We start from the raw sequence: 23,065 nt of genomic DNA, 5'->3' as shown, positions 1-23,065 counted from the left end.
TCAGATTCTAGATTCACAACCACCAGCATCAAAATGTCTTGCCCATTTTTATAAGGTCCCACAGGACACCGAGTTCCTCTTTAGAAACCCACCAGCAGACCTTGTTGTTGTTGCAGTCTCTGCAGATAAGACATCTAGGCAGTTGCCGCCTTCTACCCTCTATTCTACCGATAAAGACAGTAAGTTTATGGACAGACTAGGGAAAAAGGTCTATACCTCCTGCACTCTTGCAATAAGAGACTTGAACTACCAAACCCATATGGCTAGGTATCTCCTGGACACTATTGCTAAGGCCTCTATGCAACTCTCTGAGGCCCCTGAATCCAATATTAAAACTCAGCTTAACCATCTACTCTCCACAGCATCCCAAGTAACTAGGCACGCCAAGTGCAGTTATGATGCTATGGAAGCTTCATCCAAATCTGCTGCATCTGACTGAGTACTAAGGTGCTGTTCCTAGCTGTGACTTCAGCCAGTGCTCTTATATGTACAAACAAAGCTGCTTGATGCCCCCATGGGCAATAAAGCACTATTTGGCCAGGCCTCAGCTGAACTACTTAAGTCCCTTCAAGAGAAGGGGAAAGAACTTACAAAACATAAAACACTTACTGGTATCTCCCATTCCTAGATACCACAGAAACTATCCTCAGAAAACTTCCTTTGTTAGGAGGCAATCCTCACACACTGCTCAGCAGACAAAGGGACGCAGGCAACTGAGGAAAACCTCTACCCCCAGGTTTCCCTCCACCACTTCCACTGCCCCCTTTCGGAGCCAGAGTGATCAATCCAGAACACCTCCGCTGTGACTTACTATTACTAAATCAAAACACCCCACTTGTCCCTTCACCTCACCCTCTCCCTACCCTCCTGGCGGAAGATTACAACAGAAAGATGGGTACTTTCCATCATTCAGAGGGGTTACTTCATGACTTGGTGGATGTTACCCCCTTCCAGGGAATCCCTCAACCTCCAGCAAACCAAGTCTACTCTTCTCCACTGTCATTCAACAACTACTAGCCCAGGGCACCATAGAACAAGTAACACCCACCCAAAGAAACAAAGGATTTTACTCAAGAATGTTTTTGGTACTAAGGGAAGACGGTCTGTGGTGATCACTCCTGGATCTATCTTTTCTAAACCTGTTTCTCAAGGTACCCAGCTTCAAAATGATTACCTTACCTTTGCTCCTTTCACTCATTCCCACTCAGGCCTACATGGTGGCCCTGGATTTGAAGGATGCCTACCTCCACATTCACGTTCACACAGACTACAGGAAATTCCTCCACTTTGCAGTAGGTTCCTGGCATTTTCAATTCTCTGCCTTGCCATTTGGGCTCTCCACAGCCCCTTGAGTGTTCACAATGTGTCTAGCACCCTTCATTGCTCACTGCAGAACACAGGGTATACAAATATACCCATACCTAGACGACCTTATGGTACTTCATCAAAACCGCCAAGTCCTCCAAGAGTGCATAAGGCTAGTGATCGACACCCTAACTCAGCTGGGGTTCACCATAAACAAGGAAAAGTCTCATCTGCAAGTCACACAAGACAGTTTTCTTGGGATGCAGAATCAGAACAGATTTAATGAAAGCTTTTATCCCAGAGCAAAGAATCCTGGATCTGGGCATTTACCCCACAAACTTATCAACCTGGCTTCATTGCCAGCACGGGAATTCCTAAGGATGCCTGGACACATGGCATTCCTAATACCCCTGTTGCCCCTAGCAAGACTCCACATGAGAAAGATCCAGTGGATCATGAAGAAGTTATGGAGCCAACACTCCTATCCCCTGGACACTCCTCTCCCACTACTCCAGTGTCTGAAGACAAAACTCCAGTGGTGGATCTCTGCCATTTACCACAACCAGGGTATCCCACTTCAGGTACCTGCCCCCTGCTAGAACTCACCACGGACGCATGAGACCTTGGAGTGCAGTACTATAGCACAACCAGAAACAGATCACTGTAGAGGGAAAAAGGTCCACACTAAGGCTAAAGGACCACATTGGTATGAAAGAAATGAGGGCTCTCCATTTGGCCCTACAAACCTTCAAAACAGCTCTACTCCCAGGAACTCTCAAAGTGATCACAGACAATATGACTGTCATGTGGTACATAAACGGGGGGGCAATATCCTGGCCTCTCTACAGCTTAGCCATCCAAATCTGGACTGTAGCAATGTACATTCCCTTAACAGAAAATGTCATGGCAGACTTTCTAAGCAGAACTTCAGCTCCCTCTCACTAGTGGATGCTTCACAGAGCGGTATTCCTAGATCTCATTCACAAGTGGGGTATTCCACAACTCGACCTTTTTGCCTCCTCCCAGAACAAACAGATGTGCCCAAATTTTGCACAGTACCTCCACATCCACAAGCCTGGAAAGTGAATGCATTTTCCTTTCATTGGGGGGAATGTTTCTCTGTTTTTCCACCCTTCACTCTGATTCAGAAAGGTGTCCTTGAAATGCAGAAGGACAAACCAAAAATCTTGTTGGTGACCCCCTACTGGCCAAGAGAGCACTGGTTTCCCCTTCTTTACCTACTAGCCAAGGGCAATCACCACAGGTTACCCCACCAAATAGACTTGCTCACAGAACAGGGGATCCCTATTCCACCCTCAAGTGAACAACTTGAAACTGACCTTATGGGTGATAGGGTTCTAATCCCCTTCAGACACCTATACACAGAAGATGTACTCAATGTCCTGCAGGAGGCCAGGAAACCTAGCACCAGGAGAAATTACATCTCTGAATGGAAAAGATTCTCCAGGTGGTGTCAGAGGAAAAACCAAGACCCTATGACTGTTCCTGTTAATTTGGTCCTTTCCTATTTGTGTGAGCTCCTTCACGCAAGACTAACTTACTCATCAGTTAAAGTCCATTTATCTGCCATCTCTGCCTGTCTGCCCATGTTACCATCACTGGCTTCCAGATTAGAGGTCAAGCTGTTCCTCATAGGGGTTCTTCATATCAGACCCCCCCCCCCCAGAAAGCCTATCCCTCCACCTTAGGATCTGAATTCTGGCCTAGAAAAACTCACGTGCTGCTGCCACCTTTTGAACTAGCATTCAGTAACCATAAAACTGTGCACCCTTAAAACTGTGTTACTAGTGGCCCTTACCTCCGCCAGGAGGGTATTTAGAGATTCAAGCCCTTATGGCCATCCCTCCTTACCTCATTTTCCACAAGGATAGAGTTGCCCTCAGGACTAATCCATCTTCCATGCCTAAGGTGGTTAATGAACTTTCATTAAACCAAACCATTAACCTGCTTGTTTTCTACCCTAACTCCCAAAATATCTGAGAGGACCCTACATTATCTAGATGTACACAGAGACAACTGAGGTATTATTCAAACAAAACCAAAGTTATTAGGAAATCTGATCAGCTTTTCATTTCCTTCCATCCTAGGGCTCTAGGGAAGGCAGTCCGCAAACAAACCATTTCCTCATAGATCTCTAAATTCATCGGAATATGTTACTCCGCCCATGGTAAAACCTTACAGGACCAGGTCAAATTACACTCTACCAGGACGGCTGCTATCAGCTGCTTTTGTCAGTGGGGTTGATTATGCCTCAGTCCTAGAAGCTGCCACCTGGGCTTCAGTGCACACCTTCACCAAACATTACAAACTGGACTTAGCCTCCAGGGCTAGAGCTGGGTTCACCATTTTTATTCTTCAGGGTCTCATTGACCAAGGACCTCAATCCACCTCCCAGGCTCATACCTAAAAGCTTTGGTGCTCTCCCTACTGTTATGAATACTGCAACATGTGAATAGAAGGACATCAAATAGTTGCGTAAGAACTTACCATAACCTTAGATGTCCTCTTCCATGTTGCAGTATTCAGTCCTTTCCTACCTGTCCCCTCTGGCTCCCCTGCCTGTTATACCTTACTGGCCTGTGGGCATATTTTCATCCTGTCATCTTTCCTTTTAACCTCTCCACTGATCACAGCCTAATAAGTTCCCATTATTTTAGTCTATATGTGAATCTCTAGGGTCTACCATCTTAGACCCTCCTTAAACCTCCAGGAGTGCTAGTGTAGGTGGCAGTCCATGCGGAAGAGGATACATGTCAACGTCACTTTTATACCTTACGTTGTTTTTTGACCCTGGCACAGGACTTCACACGTACCCTCCTGACCAAGACTTTGGTATACTGGCTGGATATCGGCGCTGCAGGCAGCAACCTCTCTACAGTTATGAATGCTGCAACATGGAAGAGAAGGACATCAAAGGTTATGGTAAGTTCTTAACTATTCTTTAGCACAGTCAATAACCTATTTGATTTAAGCCGTGCCACCATTTGGTTGATGGGTGGCACCTTGTTTTAAAAAGGAATCATTTGTAGACAGCTATACAGTACCCATGGCTTGCTCCGCTATGGGGGAATACAGTAAATCTGCCCCTCTACTATATTGCCTAATGAGTAAAAAGTCCCTCCGGGCGTGTATAACTCCATGTGAGATTGTGTATTCCATCTTTTGGAAGAGCAGGGCTTTGAAACATCACTGAGGTATGTACTTTGCAACTTTGAAATAGCCACAAGTAAGAGCATCAGAATATATATCAATGGAGTGAAGTCTAAAGGGCGTTAGTTACATTTTTGGGAGAAATGTCTGTCGAAAAGTACAACAGCTGGCATTGGCAATTTGTATAACACAAATATGAGATCCCAAATAGCTGTCAAGTCCTTAATAGCACTTGCTTTTCTGCCAGAAGATGAGGTTCTACAAGCTTATTACAATTTGAAGGAAACATACCCTCCAGAGGGCAAAGAGTTTAAGTATTTTGGTGACTGGTATGTCCTAGGACGGAAGAGGCGGTTTACTACTAGATCTGCTTCTGTTTGTTGGTTTCCACCTTTATTTCCAATAACATTCTGGAATGTCCATGTGTGGAACACACTATTCCTGCCTCGTACACAAAATTCAGTTAAGGCATGGCACCAATGGCTTAAGTGTTTACTGGGTGCCAAGGCAACTGACCTGTCCATATTGATGAAAACATTGGCGAGGGAGCAGGATAGGTTAGAGGAGTTAAGGACCCTCCTTGCCAGTGGATGTCCGCCCACCCCAAAGAGGCGTAGATTAATGAGAAGAAACACTCAGTTTGAGACCATTTTGGCCAATAGGGAAGTATATAACACGGTGGATTTCCTGAATGCTATAGCTAGTGTGCTTCAAATGTAACTGCCGCGATGATCTGGTTGTTTATTGACATGGATTGGAATTGTTAATTTCTGAAGTTGTGCTGCATTAGTAGCGGACAATATTCACTTTCTGGTGCTTCGCAAAGGTGGGGTGTTAAAAACAAACAAAAAAAAATTACGCCACATTAGGTATTTTCGTGATTTTAAGTTTTCAGGATTGTGAGAGTCGTTATTTTGCATCTTTGGAGTTGAGTTTTCGTGTGTGTAATTTTGAAATACTGAGAATTCCAGATTTCAGTATTTCGAAATTGCAAAGCATGGACCCTTTGTATGCTCTCTGTGAACCAAGCCTTTTGCTGTAGCAGGCAACAGTAAATGTCTGGAAAATTCTACTAGGACAGCTGAACTTTAATTGGGGTTAATCAGAGTCTCTTTAATTGATGGCAGGTGTGTACCCAAGAAGACTGATTGCTGTAATTAAATCTAAAGGTGCTTCACAAAGTATTAGTTTAAGGGTGCACACACACAAAGTATTAGTTTAAGGGTGTGCACACTTATGCAACCAACGTATTGTACGTTTTTTATTTTTTGTTTTTTTCCCCTAACAGATTGTTTTATTTTCAATTGAATTGTACAAGGTTATAGGTCACATTAAAGGTGGGAACAGTTTTGAAATGATTTATTGTGGTCTCATTTTTTTATATCCGAAAAACCTGTCATTTAAACAGGGGTGTGTACACTTTTTATATCCACTGTATTTCTCTATTTCGTTGTGATATTGCATGATCCAGATATATTTTACCTTTTGTGACCATCGTAATTTCTTCCTTGACACTGTCTGTCCTTTCTCTGCTGATTTAGTTAACAGGAAAATAGTACACTGTTGGCAGTGCTGAAGTGTGTATGATACAAGTAAATCATCTGCTTATTGCACTAATATTACTTCCAGGGTTTTATAGATATAGTAAAGAAAGCTTAGCACAAATCTGTAAAAGAGAAATGAATAGCCCATGGTGGTATACAGCTAAGAATAGTTGCCGGATTAGGGACAACTAGATAAAAGCAAAGTACTTGCCTGGTTTACAGCTGCCAAATCCTGTTCAAATCTGTAAATGTTTTGTCCAGGCGTTTAATCAAGAGGAATGGCAGTGTTGCAAATTTTAATAGAGATAATTATTCCTTGCTGTAACAGAGAGTGAAGAATGGATTCCCTCTTCTGTTTGTGGCTTCAGAGGATACTGTGTACTCTGGGAAGTGGTTTATTTGATTTACTGGAAAGCAAAAAAAACCCTGTAAGTAAGGCAGCTGCCAAGTTCCAAAATTAGTATTCATCCAAGGCAATGATCAGCAGACTGTGGTGTGGAAAATATTGTAATTTATTGAGTGTTTGTGCTAATAAGCACATACCATAGAGTGAATAATCCACCAGACCGGTTTCAGCTGCAATAATTGTGCCTTCTTCAGTGTAGTATTACAGCCGAAACCGGTCTGGTGGATTATTCACTCCGTGGTATGTGCTTATTAGCACAAACACTCAATAAATTATATTTTCCACACCACGGTCTGCTGGTCATTGCCTTGGATGAATACTTATTTGATTTACTTGCATTTTTACTGGCTATGTAAATGTTTGTCCTACCTCATTAGAATGCTGTGCTGATATATTTTTAGGTACCTGTTGCAATAATTCCTTATCTTTCTCAAGCTGTGAATCGTGTCTTCATCTTCAGTGTTCAGTACTGCTAAAACTTCCTGTATACCTCACTGGGGGAATCTATGTATACTCCCTCAGCAGTACAGTAGATGGTACAATCTAGTCTACATAACATTTCTCATAAATTTCATATTTCTCTTGCTGTATTTTAGAGCATGTACAATGAGTGTTATCAGAGTGTTGCTTTGTTGTATCTTTTTCCTTGTTTGCTTTAATTTCCTGTCCCTTTTCTTTTACTGCCTCTTTCTTTGGGACAGCTGCTATTAGCAGAAGGGGCAGTATGAGGTGGGCAAATGTCAAGTGGGCAGAGGGGACAAAAGTGGATAATCATCTTCAAATTAATCTTCCTCCTTGTCAAATATACTTCTTCCAGATACTAGTGGGTAAGGAATCCCATATTTAGGCTGCCATGGTCTTTATATCTTTTACTTGTTGCAGCAGTTTTCTGGTTTGTCTTTTAACCAACACACTGTAGATTCCTTTTCTCTCTTAAAAGCTTCACTATACCAATCATTAAAAGCATCCCAATGATCTGTCTTTATTTTGGTTCCTTTTATTTATTTATTTTTATTTTAATATTTCCCTTTAATTATTTTAGTGAAATCAAAAGTCCTAGTTTGAATTGTAAAAGCAAGGTCTCCTTTTGTAAAGTTATGCAATACCTGCAACTTGCATGCTGGAGTACCCTTATTCCCCACTCTTACTCTCAACTCTGAAACACACAGGTAGGGCAGACTTTCTGCCTTATAGCTAGGATCATCCTGCTATAAATTTACCTTAATACACATAGCACTAACATTGTATTCACATGCTTAAAACCTTGACTGCATGCAGATTTATATTTTTTCCTTATGTTGTTGAAGGTAAGGTGTAACAGAATCCCTAAACCTTGAATTGTAATACCCTTTTCACTTAAACATTTGTACAGCAAGATAAGAACAGCCGTCTGAAACGCAGAGTACAAAAGAATCTTGAGGTACAAGTTAAACCACTTACTTGTATGGGTGCCCTTTTTTGTCATGAAATTTCTGCACTTAGGACAGCGAGCCTGTGTTGATACCTCTGTTTCAAATCCCAGTCAGTGTACCATCTGTTAAGGTAAATAATATTGCAGATACAAGTGGATAGAATATCTAGATATCTAAATAATTATTAAAAATCACAACTCATGAGGATCAAGAATTCCCTGACATGATCCCAAAGAAGTAAAGCAAAGACAACATTTTTATACCTTAAAACTTATTAGGTATACAGTATGAAGCACACAAAGTGTGATACAGTTTTAACAAATCAAAATTTTACAACTATTCATGCTGTTCATAAGATATTGATTTGTTAAAACTGCATCACACTGTATGTGCCTCATACTTGTATACCTAATAAGTTTTAAGGTATAAAAATGTTGTCTTTGCTTTACTTCTTTGGGATCATGTCAGGGAATTCTTGACCCTCATGAGTTGTGATTTGGAATAATAATTTGGATATCTAGATATTCTATCCGCTTGTCTCTGCAATATTATTTACCTTAACAGATGGTATACTGACTGGGATTATTCATGCTGTTCATAAGCCACGGTGGTACAGCGGTAGCGTTGTTGACTCATAGCAAGAGGTTCTCCTGTTCGATTCATGGCTGGAGTGCCTTCTTTGTGGAGTCTGCATGTCCTCCCTGCAGTGGAGTGGCCTCCGAAAGACATGCGTGAAAACGTGAATGGATGTGCCTTCGCTGAAGGTTGGGCATCGGGCTGGCAACTCGGCACCATAAAAAAATCTGCAGCCAATCATTAGTGGACTGGAGTTCCGCTGTGGTGACCCCTAACCGGGCAAAGCCGAAAAGACAAACAACAACGTTCATGCTGTTCATGTGAAAACTACATGTATGTGAGCATATCATTGTTGTTTCAATAAATAAGGAAAGCTGAATCTGGTCTCATCTCAAATTCTTCTGTTTACCATCTTACAGTCCTACTTAGTGAACTTTTGTACTTGAGAGAACATTATTAGGATAATTTATGGCATAGGGGCCCTCTGACAAACATATGCCGGTAGCTGTGCTGCCTGTTGCAATAACACAAAAGGAATTTCATCTCAAGGCTATATGTAGGGACACTGAAATACATCTCTAAGCACTGAGAAATTACAGAATATAAAAAGAACTTGAATTTATTTTGGATATATCTTCCCAATTCCCATTACAAACTGCAGAAAACTGTAATGTGTGTGTTAGTCTTTAGTTCATCTCCTTGCATCATAGACTTCAACTGCACCTAGATAGAACTTAACTTGATTTGGGTTGTACTTTAGTAGTTACCTTATTTCTAAGGCCTAAAAGTATAACAATGTCTACTGTATAATTATAATACAGTATAGCAGAACATAGTATAATATTTATATGTAATAATTTTATGCTATAAATGACCCATCTTAACAGAGAAGAACAGACAGGATCTATTAAATAGACAGGGTGGTAAAGTTCAAATGAAAGAAGGAAGAGAGGAGAAGTTTTACTAGTTTTGAAAAAGGCTGAGTAGAAGGAAATATTGGACTAACATGATCAGAGGGTACTGGGGTGGAAAAAGAGTTGCACTGCATGTGCATATTCCACCAGAGGTGAAAATTAATGAACTAAATTCACTTTTTTGAGAAATACTAAATCATGGGGGAGACTGGAATGTAATTTTTACGGGTGAGGATGTGTTTGGGGTTCCACAGTGACAGAGTATCTTCAGATGGAAGGTTATCCAGAGAAATATACAAAAGTGTGTAGCCTAGTAGATGAATTTAAGGCAGACTTTCTTCAAAGAGGATATTCTTATTTCTTGTCCCAGTATTACACTTGGTCTAGAATATAGAAGTATTATATTTCCATGGTACATATAAGCTTAATAAAATTCCAGGAGAGAGAACCTGTTATGGCTTTTGAATCATGTACCTATAAAAGTACACTGGTCTCACCAGCATTAAGAGACATTGGAGACTTCCAACACACTTACTAAAGAGGAGCCATGCCTTGGCCCAGGTATAGAAAATAATGGATGGTTGGTTTATTTAGACTGTAAAAAAAAAGAAAATATAGTGGGATAATAGAAGTTGAAGCTAAAACTTACAACTTTACCTGCAATTCTAGAAAGATTGGAATGGGAAAGAATAAAGACATTTATAAAATTGAGATTATTGTGAATAAAATTGATTTTTAAACACTTTTAAGGCATTGGTAAATGGCGAATGTGCATATATGTAAACATAATAGCCATTGTTCCACTCAGACCATGCAATGGTGCAGGTTGGGATAAAAGTAGGTACAGTATATAAGTAAAAGGGGAACCCTTTTATTAGGTGGGGAAAGTACAACATCATGCAAAGGGTGGTGAAGCTCAGTACAGTCAGTGGAGAAGAGAGAACATTTTAGAAATCTTGGAAAGGTTAATGATGAGAATTAAGGAGGAATGGGAGAATGGTTGACAAAGATTCAGGAGGGAGCAGAAGACAGTTGTACAGTTGCCCTTAAAGTTGCAGAAATTGATGTGAGAAGAGCGAGGCAAGTTGGAAAGTGTGAGGGAAGCCTGAGGAACTGTTTTAGGTGTTCAGGGATATTATCAGGTGCTGTATACTACGGAAGTGCTAGAAGAGATGGCAGAGCTGACGAGAATTTTTTTTTTGGCAATGGTAACTCTGCTTAAATTGGTTCAAGGTGATATAGAAAGGTTAATACAGCCATTTATGCTGAAAGAGGTAATGCACCGAGCAGCCTGTGATTACAGGTGTCAGATGGTTTTCTCGTGGTTTGAGGATTCGGGAGAGGAAATGCTAAAACAATTGAAGTTGTTTTATCATATTGTGAATAGTAAGGAAATTCTTTTAACATGAAGGGTAGATGCAAGAGTTCTTTATAAAGGAAAGACTTGCTTTGGCCATCCTTGTAGAGATCCATATCAGTATTAAATCATTACTAAAAGGTGTTTATGATATGGGCAAAGTGAATTGCAGCTGTAATGTCTGTTTCAACTAATTTGGTTTAATCTGGGTTTGGAGGAAGATCCAAGACATTAGACAATATGTTAGAGTATTTAAATTAATTCAGGATGCCAAAAGACAAGGGAAGAAATTAATCGTAATGGGGCTAGACACTAAGAAGGCTTTGGATAGAGTGGAATGGGATTTTTTATATATGACTAAAGGGAAATGTGTCTGCTTGAGGAGCTTATAGACTTGCTGAAAGCCATATATTAAGGGAGGTCATAAAACCTGCGATATTGTTTTATGAAAATAAAATTGCCAAGATTCCAAAGACAACCACAATGCATTCTATAGTTATATGTCAAGAATCTAAATGGCAATGCTCAGATCTGCTCTGAGCTACAACAGAATGGCATTAAATATACTGATCCCAAGGATATTGCCAAAATCCTGGCAGATTGATTCAGTCCAAACTTCACCCCCTAAAAGGTACATCTCAATACCGAAAGATTGCCAAATTACAGTAATAATGGCCACGCAGGTACAAAACACACTCTCCAAAGCTAAGAATACAGCATCCATGGGACTAGATGACATCCCAGGCTGTGTACTACATGAACTACAAAATGAACTGGCACCTCACCTCAGGCTTCGTGCCCACTGAGTGGTGCACAGCTACAGTTATCCCACTCCACAAGGGGGGATCCACCTTGGATCCCGGGAACTACTGCTCCATCAGTCTGATGAGCCTGATCTGCAAGGCCATGGAACGTATTATCATGGAACTTATAAACAAAGACATTGGCAACCTTCAAACACTGGACCCCATGCAGTTTGGGTTTGTGAAGGGCCGATCTTGTCTCCTGAACCTGATTGACTTCTTTGAATCAGTCTCCAGAGCCGGGGACAAGGGTAAGGTGGTTCACACAGCCTATCTGGACCTCGACAAGGCCTTCGACACCATCCCCCACTCTGGAATCATAGATAACCTTACTAAACTGGGCATTAATCCCTACGTCACTCGAGTTGCCAACTGGCTTACTGACAGAACCCAGACTGTAAAAGTAGCCAACTCCAAATCCAGCTCCAGACAAGTGGAGTACCTCAGGGTTCAGTCTTGGGACTGCTCTTGTTTGGCATCTACTTCTCTGAAGTACAGGCCAACACTAAGGGACTCTGGCTAACAAAGTTCGCAGATGACTGCAAACTGGGAGCCATTATTGAATCCCCAAATGATGTTGATATTCTACAGAAGGGCCTTTCAGAAATAGATGCTTGGTGCCAGAGCCATGGGCTCAAGCTCATTGCCAAGAAATGTATAGTTATCGCCTTTGGGGATAAAAAAGACGTACCCGCCACTTACCACATAGGTGGCAGTACACTAAACACTGAAAGTGTGATAAGAGACTTAGGGACACAGGTGGACAGTGGTCTCACCTTCGATAACCACATCGCCACAACAGTCAGGAAATCCTTCTATATGGCACACCTCATCACTAAGGGTTTTTCATCCAGAAAAAAGGAGGTCATTGTCCCACTGAATATATCCCTCATTAGACCCATTATAGAATACAATGCCCCATTTTTTATGTACCTCTCAAGACATCTGCAACAACTGGAAAGGCAGCAGAAATACATCACTAAAAGAATCGCAGGCCTAAAGCAGATGCCCTATGCTGACTGTCTAAAAAAAAAAAACTCCACCTATACTCTGTCACATATAGTCTACTCAGAGGCGATCACTGCTTAACATACAAGGCCATGTCAAACTCAGAGCTGTTGGACATGCTACACTTAAAGAAATCCCAATCCCTCAGAGACTCACGCTGCAGAGATCTAAATCTTGTCATCACAATGAACAAAACATCCTGGAGGGATAGATTCCTGACCCAGAGACTCTCCAGACTCTGGAATAGACTGCCCATACATGTCAAGCAGAGAGCCTCTTTGGCGCTCTTCAAAAGGAACCTTGATGATTGGATGGGAGATGGGAAATTCACCCCAGGGATCGCTTCAGTCACCCTGCTAGACAGGGGTCCAGGGAAGTAAATACTCTGGGAATAAATAGCCAGGGAATTTTTATGGCTAGGCTTGTATAGGACCTAGGGCCGATAGCCTAGTACTAACCTATGCTGATGATACAGTATTTAGTTTGGTGGCTACTCTTAAGAGATTTAGATAATATGTTTAATATGTAGACTGAGCACAGGTTGGATATCTGTATATATTAATGTAGCCAAAAGTCAGGTTGTATAGTTAAAATATGAGCCCATAGATAATTTTGTGGGTTAGAGATCTATATTTGTGGAGACATAATAAGGTAGTATTTGGCTTTTATCTGAAGGATACACAGGAGGCACTATTCGAGGCTTGTATGAAAGGTGAGAAAATGTATTGCAAACTGGAAGTTAACAGTGGAGGTATATCATAAGGTAATGGCATTGCAGATGTTTATTTTGCCACAGTTTGTGGCACAAGCCATCTCTACCCACTTAGCAAAAAGGGTGGTAACTGAAATAAGGCAGTAGGTGTCAGAATTCCTGTGAGAGGGTAAGTGGATTGAGTGGAATGGATGAACTTGACACAACCCAGCACTAGGTGGGCTTGTGGTTCCAAATGTAGAGAGGTACAGTGATGGTCGTGCAGACGAAAATGTGTCATAGGCTCTCTGATGAGAGATCTGTAAGGCACTGGGAAAGAGTATGGTGTGCAGTAATCAGTACACTAGGTGTAGATGAATGGTGTGAGGCGGGCTTAGAGAGAGAGGAGTGAAGAGGGTTAATGTTGGGCATTTTTGAGGCTGGTATGCAACTGGTTTAGTTTGGAAGAGTATAAACAGTGGCTACATATATTAGTACTTGTACGTTGTGATTTGAAGGACATTCAAGGCTACTCTAAGTGCATTTTGGAGATGGAATAGGAAGCCAGTGGGTTTGAACTGTTGTTGTTTTTCCATATCACTGTTGCAGTATTCATCGCCTCTGAGATATCCTACAAGGATAGCCCGATGTCCAGCCAGTATACCAAAGCCTTAATTACCTAGAAGCATTGTATATCAGACATATGCTCCCTATACAAACGTAGGCATAAAGGTGTCCTACTACTCCCAACCTGGAGTCTGACCGCCCGAATGCCATTATCATATGTCAGTCTGAATGCCCTTTACTTTTCCTGGTTATACCAAGCCTGTATCTTCAAAATATGTATGCCTTTGAGGGTTTTTTTTATTTTTCTTATTTTTCAGTGGGTTACACATCATCCAAGAAAGGGAAATGTCATCGTGGGAGGCAGATTCCTCATAAGGACCACCATGATAGGTGCCTGTTTTGCTTAAGTGCTTCTCACGACCACAGTCAGTGTTCCATCTGTCAGGCTTTTGTACCCAAGACTTTACATAGCTGTCTTTCTTCTCTCTCCATTTATCTTGAGAACAGACGTCTCAAGCTGTTGGCCCAAGGTACCATGGCAGAATCCGCTCGCCCAGAGGTACTGTCACTGCTCAAGAAGAAAAAATCTAGGTCTGAGCCTAATGCTGTCCAGCCTCTACAAGATGTCTCTCTTGAAGAACATGAGAACTTGGGAAATCTGGTATTGCCATCAGTTTCTTCTGCCCCAATCTTCTCGAAGGCCAGCTCAGAACCTGCTTTTCAGACATCCTCGGAGGTTTTGTAAATGTCCACCACAGACATTGAAGAGGAACCACAGCTGATTATCTCTAAGGGGCTTAAAGGGATTCCTTAGATTATTGTTAGGGAAGAGGTGTCATGTACTTTGATCAAATCCAGACAGGGGCCTGAACTACCATGTTCTCTGAAGGAGGAAGTCCTGTTGAAGAAAATACAGAAAGCTAAAACATGTGGTGTTTGCTGCCAGGAACCACACAGAGAATGGCAGGACTTCACTCAAGGCTTGTTCAGTGCTTTGATGGCATTGAAGCCTCCTCATGGGGTTTGAGTTCCTGCACACCTTTGGTCCTCTACCCGCAAAAGGGCAAGAGACCCTGAGTCTCCAGATAAGGATTCTGACTCTGATGCTGGTTGTTTAGCATACTCCTGTCATTTGCTTTCTTCTTTAGACTATGGGTTGGAGGAAGAGACATCTGTTAGTCCTGATTCCTCCTTTGTAGGAACTATCCTTTGGAGAGACAGTCCACCATATGATGGAACATTTCAAGTGGGATTGCTCCCAGGTATCTCACGTTCAGAAAAGGTATTATGAGTTATTACAAGTGGACTGTCCTAAACCTTCTGCTCTCACTCCTGTGCTGGATACCTTCTAAGCTACTTTCTTGGTGTCAAACTCCCAGCCCTTAAGAAGCCTGATGGGTTCTGTAAGGTACCAGATGTCTGCAAGTTCTTGTATGAATGCCCTTCATAAGATCCAGTAGTGATTACCAGATCCATATGAGAAGTTACATTTTGTCTCCTGTTTCCCAGATTACAAAGATTGTGTCTGACTTGTGTAACTTTGAGGGTAAGACATCAGCTCCTTCATTACCAAGTTCTATTTCTACTTCTCATGTTGCCAGTCACCCTATTAAGTGCATCTATAATGCAGCAGGTGCCTGCTTGTAGGGCTGCTGCCTCTGGCTCTGTGAGGAGGTAATATTTCCTGGCTTCACCTCTGAGCCTTGCCAGATGGCATTAAAGCAAAACTGGCTGCTCCTCTAGATAATCAAAACTTGTTTGGCACTGCTGTGGCAGAGCTCTTTAAGACCTTGCAGGAGCAGGGTAAGGTCATGAAAGATTTGAAGCACATCTTTGCTTCTCCCATTCCCAAGTTTCAGAGGAACTATCCTAGTAAGACTGCCTTTTTGCGTAGACTGCCTAGACAGTCTTCCAAGAGTAATAAGGCTCCTAGGCGTGTATTTTTTCGTAAGCTTACTGAAATGTCCAGACCCAACAGCATTCCTTTCTTGACATGTTTGTAGCCATCTGACTTTCTGCCCTCCCTTCCTCTCAGCCAGGTTTCCTTGTCCCTCAGGTCCTACCCCCCCCCCCCAAGTTTGGCAAAAAAAAAAATCATTATACACTCTTGTGTTTTCTCCATTATCAGGCAAGGTTACTTAATGGCCTGAAAACTGTGTTTGCATTTCTTTGTTTCTTCTCTTTCAGTTCTTTGCTCTGCCCTCTGGGCTTTCAGTGGTGCTAAGAGTATTCACCAAATGCCTATCTGCAGTATTTGCCTTTTGTAGGCTTTAGGGCATTTAGATATTTCCCTATCTGGATGACCTCTTGCTTCAGGTCCCCTCCCAAACTGAACTAGTGCAGGATCTTCATTTTTACTCAGCTTCTATTGCACAGGTTGGTGTTCACTGTCAGCCTTCAGACGTCAGCGTTGACTCCATTTCAGGATCACATCTTTTCAGGCTGCAGGATCCAAACTGTTCGAATGCTAGCTTCTGTACCTGCCACCATTTTTTCCCCTCTCTTATGAATTAGATTTCTTTCACTGTTTTCCTGTCTTGTCTTTCAGCTAGGGAGTTTCTAAGGGCTCTAGGGTTCATGGGTTTTACCATCCCCCATGCTTCACATGCTTCACTGGGTCAGGCTTCATATGAGAAAGTTTAAATGGTGTCTCACATCAGTGTTGTTTCAACACTGCCACCCACTAGACTATTTGATTCCTCTGCTCCCTTGTCTCAAACTCGGACTTTCACTGATGGATCCAGCAGGTATCTCAAAATCTGGGTATTCCCTTTCAAGCTCCTCAATCATCCCAAGAACTCTTCATTGATGCCACAAAGCAGGAGTTAGGAGCCACTTCAAGCACCCAAAAGGTTCAGGGACTTTGATACCTTCAACAAAGGGCAGATCACATCAACATCAAGGAAGTGAAGTATTTAATTTTGGCTCTTCAAGCTTTCCACTTGCTCTGTGTGCCTAGTCCCTTGAAGGTTTTTTACAGACAGCATCACAGTCATGTGGTACATAAACAAGCAAGAGGACACAAGGTCTTACCTTCTTTGCAAATTAGCCCTTCAAGCCTGGGAAATAGCCATCAGTCTGCAGATGACACTACAGACAGTCCACATACCTTCAGAGTGCAGTCTTGTGACAGATTCTCTCAGCAGGTCTGGGACACAACCTCACTAAAGGATGCTTCACAGAGATGTGTTTCTGGACATAGTTCATCTGTGGAGTATTCAAGTCGATCTCTTTGCCTCCCCTCTGAAGAGACAACTTCCTCAGTTCTGTTCCAGACTCCCAGTCCTTTTGCTTGGAAAGTGGGTGCCATGTCTTTTTCTTGGAAGGGAATGGTTCTTTGACTTTCCTCCCGTTCCTCTTCTTTCCAAGATCCTTCACAAGATCAAGAAGGACACACCAAATATTTTGTTTGTGACTCCCTTTTGGCCCAGACAGCACTGGTTCCCCCTCTTATTCCATCTGGCCAGGGTCAGTTATCACAGGTTACCTTACTGCATGGACTTTCTCGCACAAGACAATGGATCTGTCCTCCACCTTCACTTGTCCAGTATTCAACTGACACTTTGGATAATAGGGTTTTGATTCCTTTCAGACACATTTTCTGAGGATTACGGTCCTGCAGGAAGCCAGGAGACCCAATACCAGAAAATCATATATATTCAAATGGAAGAGATTTTGTGTCTGGTGTCTTAAACATCACCAGGATCCTTTTTTCACTAGGAGTCCCCATGGTTCTTGCCTACCTGTGTTATCTGCTACATTCTGGCTTGGCATAATCTTCAGTGAAAGTTCAATTGTCAGCCATTTCTGCCTGTCTGCCACTTACTCCTCCTTTGGCATCTAGATTTGAGGTCAGGCAGTTTCTAAAAGGCATCCTTCATTTCAGACCCCCAGTAAAGCCGATTCCTCCTCCTTGGGATTTTAATTTTGTCCTTGGAAAATTTATCTCCTCTTTGAAATATTGCATATGAAATACTGCTATATTGGTTGCTTTAAATTCTGCCAGAATGGTATCTGAACTCTAGTACTTGATGGCGGGCTCTCCTTTTTTGTGTTTTCATAGAGACAGGGTGTCTCTCCCTTTTTTAATGCATGTATTGGTAGTGTATCCAAATAAGATTTTAGACTCTTTAATAAGACCCGTTGCTCCTACTACTATTGGAACTATTTGGGTATCTTTCTTCCACATCGCTCCTCATTTCTGCTTGAAGATCCTGATATTTTATAACTGTGTGTCTCATTCTCTGCAGGACACTGTAATCATTGGGTGTGGTGATTTCAATGATCAATACTACTTTTGTCTTCTTTTCCTGGACCACTATATCTGGTTTTCTGTCATCTATATTTTGAACTGTTATTAATGGATGAGCCCATGTGATGTAACCTCATCATTTTCTATGATGCTTTGTGGCTCACGTTTCCAGTGTTTCAGCCACTTCAACACCATAATGTTTGCAGAATCCCCAGTGCAGTAGTCTTGCCGCATTATTATGCCTTTCAGTATACAGTCTTTCTGTCATTAGTATATCAAAGCCAGCAACTAGGTGTGCGACAGTTTCCATTTCCGTTTTACAAAACCTACATTTGTGTGTTTCTCCCATGTGTTCAGTGGACTTTGTAACCTAATGTGTATGTAGCCCGCTATCTTGTGCCGCCAATATTAACTTTTCATTTCTTGGTTTGAATTCACCTCTCCTTAACCATTCCTGCATTTGTTCCTGATCAACATAAGGTTCTTCCAGAAGTTTTCTATACTTGCAACTATAGTAATGCATTCTCCACATTTTTTGCCTTTTCATCTGATCCTTTACCTTAACTTCTTTCTTTTGTTTTTAGGCACATTCAGTTACTGCCTGCTTTTTATCTACTTCTGGTTTGATTTCCATTCCTGCTTGATGGCGACATGCTTCTGCTAAGTTAAGCAGAGAAGTCATCTTAGATTTATTCTCCTCATGTTTCAAAACTTTCATTACATTTGGGTCATGTGAAGTCAGCAGATATGTGTGGAGTCCCACGATTGCACATCTATGCATGTAATCAGTTTCAAGGAGGCCCATCCCTCCTTTGGAATGGGGAATATATAATCTTGGTATGCACTGATTTTTATAAACCATTTGGTGAGCATGCAGTGGTTAGCATTGTCGCCTCACAGCAAGAAGTTCTCTGGTTCAGTTCTCGGCTGGAGCACCTTCTGTGCGGAGTCTGCATGTCCTCCCTGCGGTTGAGTGAATTTAAAGACATGCAGGTAGGTGCGTGCATGTGAGGGGGTGTGCCTTTTTTGAAGGTTGGGCGCTGGGCTGGCAACTCTACACTGTAAAAATTCACTGCCACTCATTAGCGGACAGGAGTTCCACTGTGGACACCCCTAACTGGGAAAAGCTGAAAGATGGTTTATTTTAGTGAGCATGAAGCATCCTCCTTGTTTTAATATCTAATCTATTCAACACATTTTGGGGCCAATCAGTCACCCCAAAACTGTAAGTTAGGGCAGGAAGAGCAAATTGGTTTATAGCTTGGATTTTGTTCCTAGATGCCAGTGCTGTTTTCAGGATTAATTTGTCTTCTAAAATAGTCCTTACTAAGTTTTACACACATTTGTTCATGTTTTATTGCTGATCCGTCCTCAATTCCCAAGTATTTATACACTCCCTCTTGCTCAAGTCCTTTTATATCACATTCTTGTCCCAAACGGATGTTTTCATGGTGCTGTAGTTTTCCTGATTTAAAGGTTGCGTTTGCACATTTATCAAGGCCAAATGACATTCTAATAAGTTTTGACAACCTGGAGCTGTGCTTTCAGTTCCTCATTTGATGAGCTATACAGTTTTAAATCATTGACTTAGAGAAGATAAGTCTTTAGACTTTGTTGTTTTCTAGGAGCCATATTATAGCCGTGGCCTAAGCTGTGAAGTAAACAGCTTATTGGGTTAAGGGCAAAGCAGAACAGCAATGGTGACAGAGAGTCACCCTGAAATATCCCCTTTTAATTTTTATCCCTGGGATAATAATTTGTCCTTTATCATGGCTTTATTGCAAAGTGGTCTGCCATTGTCTCTCCATATGAATCCTTTTATGTCCAAGGTGGTTCATGAGCTGTCCCTTAATCGGTCTTTCTATCTTCCTTCCTTTTTCCCTTCCCTGCAGTCTGCTATTGAGAACATTCTTCATTCCTTGGACTTGCATAGACAGCTCAGATATTATTTCGATAAAACAAAGGCCTTTCATAAATCTGATCAGCATTTTGTTTCATAAGACATTTGGTTTAGCAGTGTCTAAGCAAACCATTGCCTCCTGGATTTCTAAGGCTATTTATTTTTGTTATTTTAATGTCAAACTGTTGTCTGCTTCTATTAGGTTTCATTCTACTAGAGCAGTGGCTTCCTCAGGGACTTTCTTTAAGGCTTTGGACACCAACTCCATCCTTGAAGCAGTTACTTGGTCTTTGGTCACGTATTCACTAAACATTACAAATTGGATGTCATTTCCAGAGCCAGGGTAGGTTTTGACAAGGTTATCCTGCATGGGTTTGTGGCAGGCTCCTCTACCTTCTTAACAGCTAACCTCCCAGAGGTTATGAATACTACAACAGTGTTACGAAAGGACATACACTTGTGTAAAATCTTACCAAAGCAGGAGATGTCCTTTTCACTGAAGTATTTACTTCCTCCCTCTAACCTCTGTTCTTTTTCCTCCTTTTCCATGGCTGGTATTTTCCTTCTGGCCAAGAGGTTCTTTTCTTTCTTCCTTATTCTGGGCGTCCATGTTCTCCTTTCCACTGGAGTCCTGGTTCTCTCGGGCACTTCATTTGTGGGTTGGAAGCATTTGTGTGTTACCTTTATGCCCTACACTTTTGCTGGGAGCATATGTCTGACGTAAGATACTCCAAGGTTATTAAGGCTTTGGTATACTGGACGAATGTTGAGCTATCCTTGACAGGAGGTCCCAGAGGTGATGAATATTACAACAATGAAAAGGTAGGCAATCTCCTTCTATATCACTGATGGAGTATTCTTCACAGTAATGATCTCCTGCCAAGGATAGCCCAATGTCTGGCCAGTATATCAGTCTTTATATCTTGTATTTGCTGTATGTCTCACACATGCTCCCTGTACAGGATGTAGGGCAGAAAAGTGATGTACGGATGTAGTTACCCAGAACTTTTTTCCCGTCAGTCCGAATGCTATCAGCACTCATTGGTCTGAATGCCCTTTTTCTGTGTTAAATACCTAGCAGTCAGATAAGTGCCCCATTTGCATATTTTTTCTTTTACTTTTGGTCTTGTTCTCTTTGGGTTACCTAGAGTTCATATCATCCAGGAAGAGAAAATAGTGTGGGAGGCAGATTCCCCTATTTTTTTTTTTTGGATGCTTCCAATGACCATACATCCTGTAGCATTTGCAAGGCATTTGTGCCTAAGACTCTCTCATGGCCAGGGAAGATAAATGGATTCTGTCTCAAGAACCAGAGTGTTAAACAGTTAGCTCAGGATAGTATGGCAGAATTAGTTAACCCAGAGGTACTTCTATCTAGTAAGAAGTTATCCAAGAAGTCTCGGACAGATTCTTTGGCTGTCCACCTTGTACCGGATGTCTCTCTAGAAGCAGGTGATAGCTCTGTAGGTTGTCCAGTGTCTGAGAAATTCTTCTGCACGACCCCATCAGAGGCTGGCATGGATCTTTCCTTTTGTATGTCCTCTGATGCTTTGCAGGTGTCTGCCCCAGGCATTGACGGGGAACAGCGGTAATTATTTTGGAGAGTCCCAGAAGGATTCCACCGATTGTGGTCAGTGAAGAGTTTCTGGGTACTCTTATTGAATCCTGTCAAGGTTCGGAATCTCTACTGTTTGTTAGGGCTGATGTCCCAGTCAAGAAAAAGCAGAAGACTAAGCATTCTGCTGTGTGCCCTAAGGATCCTTAAAGGGAATGGCAGGAGTTTACTCAGGGCTTGTTTAATGCCCCAATGGCTTTGAAGCTTCCCCAAGGGGTTTTTGTGCCTACTCTCACTTGGACTTCTACTACTCTCAAATGGCCTAGGGAATCTGACTCCTCAGATGAAGATTCAGAATCTGATGAAGGGTCTCGGTCTTATTCTTCTCAGGTGCCTTCATCTTTGGCTTATGGTTCTGATGAAGATGAGTTCATCAGTCCTGAGTCTTCCTTTAAGGAATTTTCTTTTGAAGACATGATAGCTAGAATGATGGAATACTTTGTGGGATTCTTCTCAGGTATGTGATATCCAGAAAAGGTATTATGAACTGCTTCAGGTAGACACTACTAAACTTACTGCAGGTCCTCCTGTGCTATCTGGTTTGTTAGACACCTTTGTAGCTGCTTTCAGGTCTCGTGATTCTCAGCCTTATACTCCAAAGCACTGTCCAGTCTTTTGTGTCCTCCTGCTGACCTTCATGTGGTGTCAGTCTCCTCTGACAAACCTAAGATCTGTAGTAGGATATTCATTTGTCTGCAACCTGTGGGTTATGGATCCGATATCGGATCCGAACCGGCATGGTTTTCCAGCTATGGATCCAAGCTCTCAGCTCCTCCCCTCACCCATAATGCCCTGCTCTACCCTCATGACCTCAGATCTCGTTTGCCGCGCATGGTGACTGGATTGGTTTCTAAAGCTCTCAAGCTAAGTGCTAGTTTTCTACTGTTAATATTAGAATTTTGAAGTTTTTTATTGAATTTTTGTGTGAAAGTGTAGGTTTACCCTTTTATATTTTTACTTTTAGAGTTAATCTAAAATTATTTCCCTCCCTCGCTGTTGGCGTAGTGTGTGTGTTGGGCCTGTGTGTGTATATTGTTTAGTTACTTTAGTTTAGTAACTTCTTTATAGATTGGGATGGCTGAACAGCCCAAATCTATATTTTCTAAATGCTCCGAGTGTGGCCATAAGCTTTCCCCAGCTGATGGCCACACTCGGTGTGTTAGATGCCTGGGGGTTGAACACCTCACATCTGGATGCTCCATTTGTGCAGGGTTCAACCCCAGGGCACTGAAGGAGCGGAGGTCCAAGCTTGTTTTGGCGGGCCTCTTACCGCCGGACTCGGCTCCGACCTCCGCTCCTTCGGGAGTAACCGGACCTTCGGTTCTCCCCTCCGTGGCACCCCCTCCTCCTCCTGGGACTCAACCTCCCGTTTCTGGTTCGGAGGAGAGGGATGCTAGGAAAAAGGACCGGAGGGAGAAGCACCACAAGCGGCGGGCCGAGACCTCTGTTTCGGCCCCGCCAGCCAAGCGGGCTTCTCCCCCGGCTCCGTTGTCGGCTCGGTCTCCTCCTTCTCGGCTCCGGTCTCCAGTGTGCTTTTCACCAGG

The 23,065-nt window shown here is 42.2% G+C and overlaps 1 protein-coding gene across 1 annotated transcript in view; it reads left to right on the top strand.

The window, feature by feature from the left end:
• Positions 1-23,065, top strand: part of CSPP1 (centrosome and spindle pole associated protein 1) — a 2,775,649-nt gene that overhangs the window by 687,669 nt on the left and 2,064,915 nt on the right. The window lies entirely within an intron of this gene.

This window comes from Protopterus annectens, chromosome 3.part1, assembly GCF_019279795.1.
Source record: "Protopterus annectens isolate FY-2018-M chromosome 3.part1, PAN1.0, whole genome shotgun sequence".
NCBI lineage: Eukaryota > Metazoa > Chordata > Ceratodontiformes > Protopteridae > Protopterus > Protopterus annectens.
This window is presented reverse-complemented; position numbering and strand designations above follow the sequence as displayed.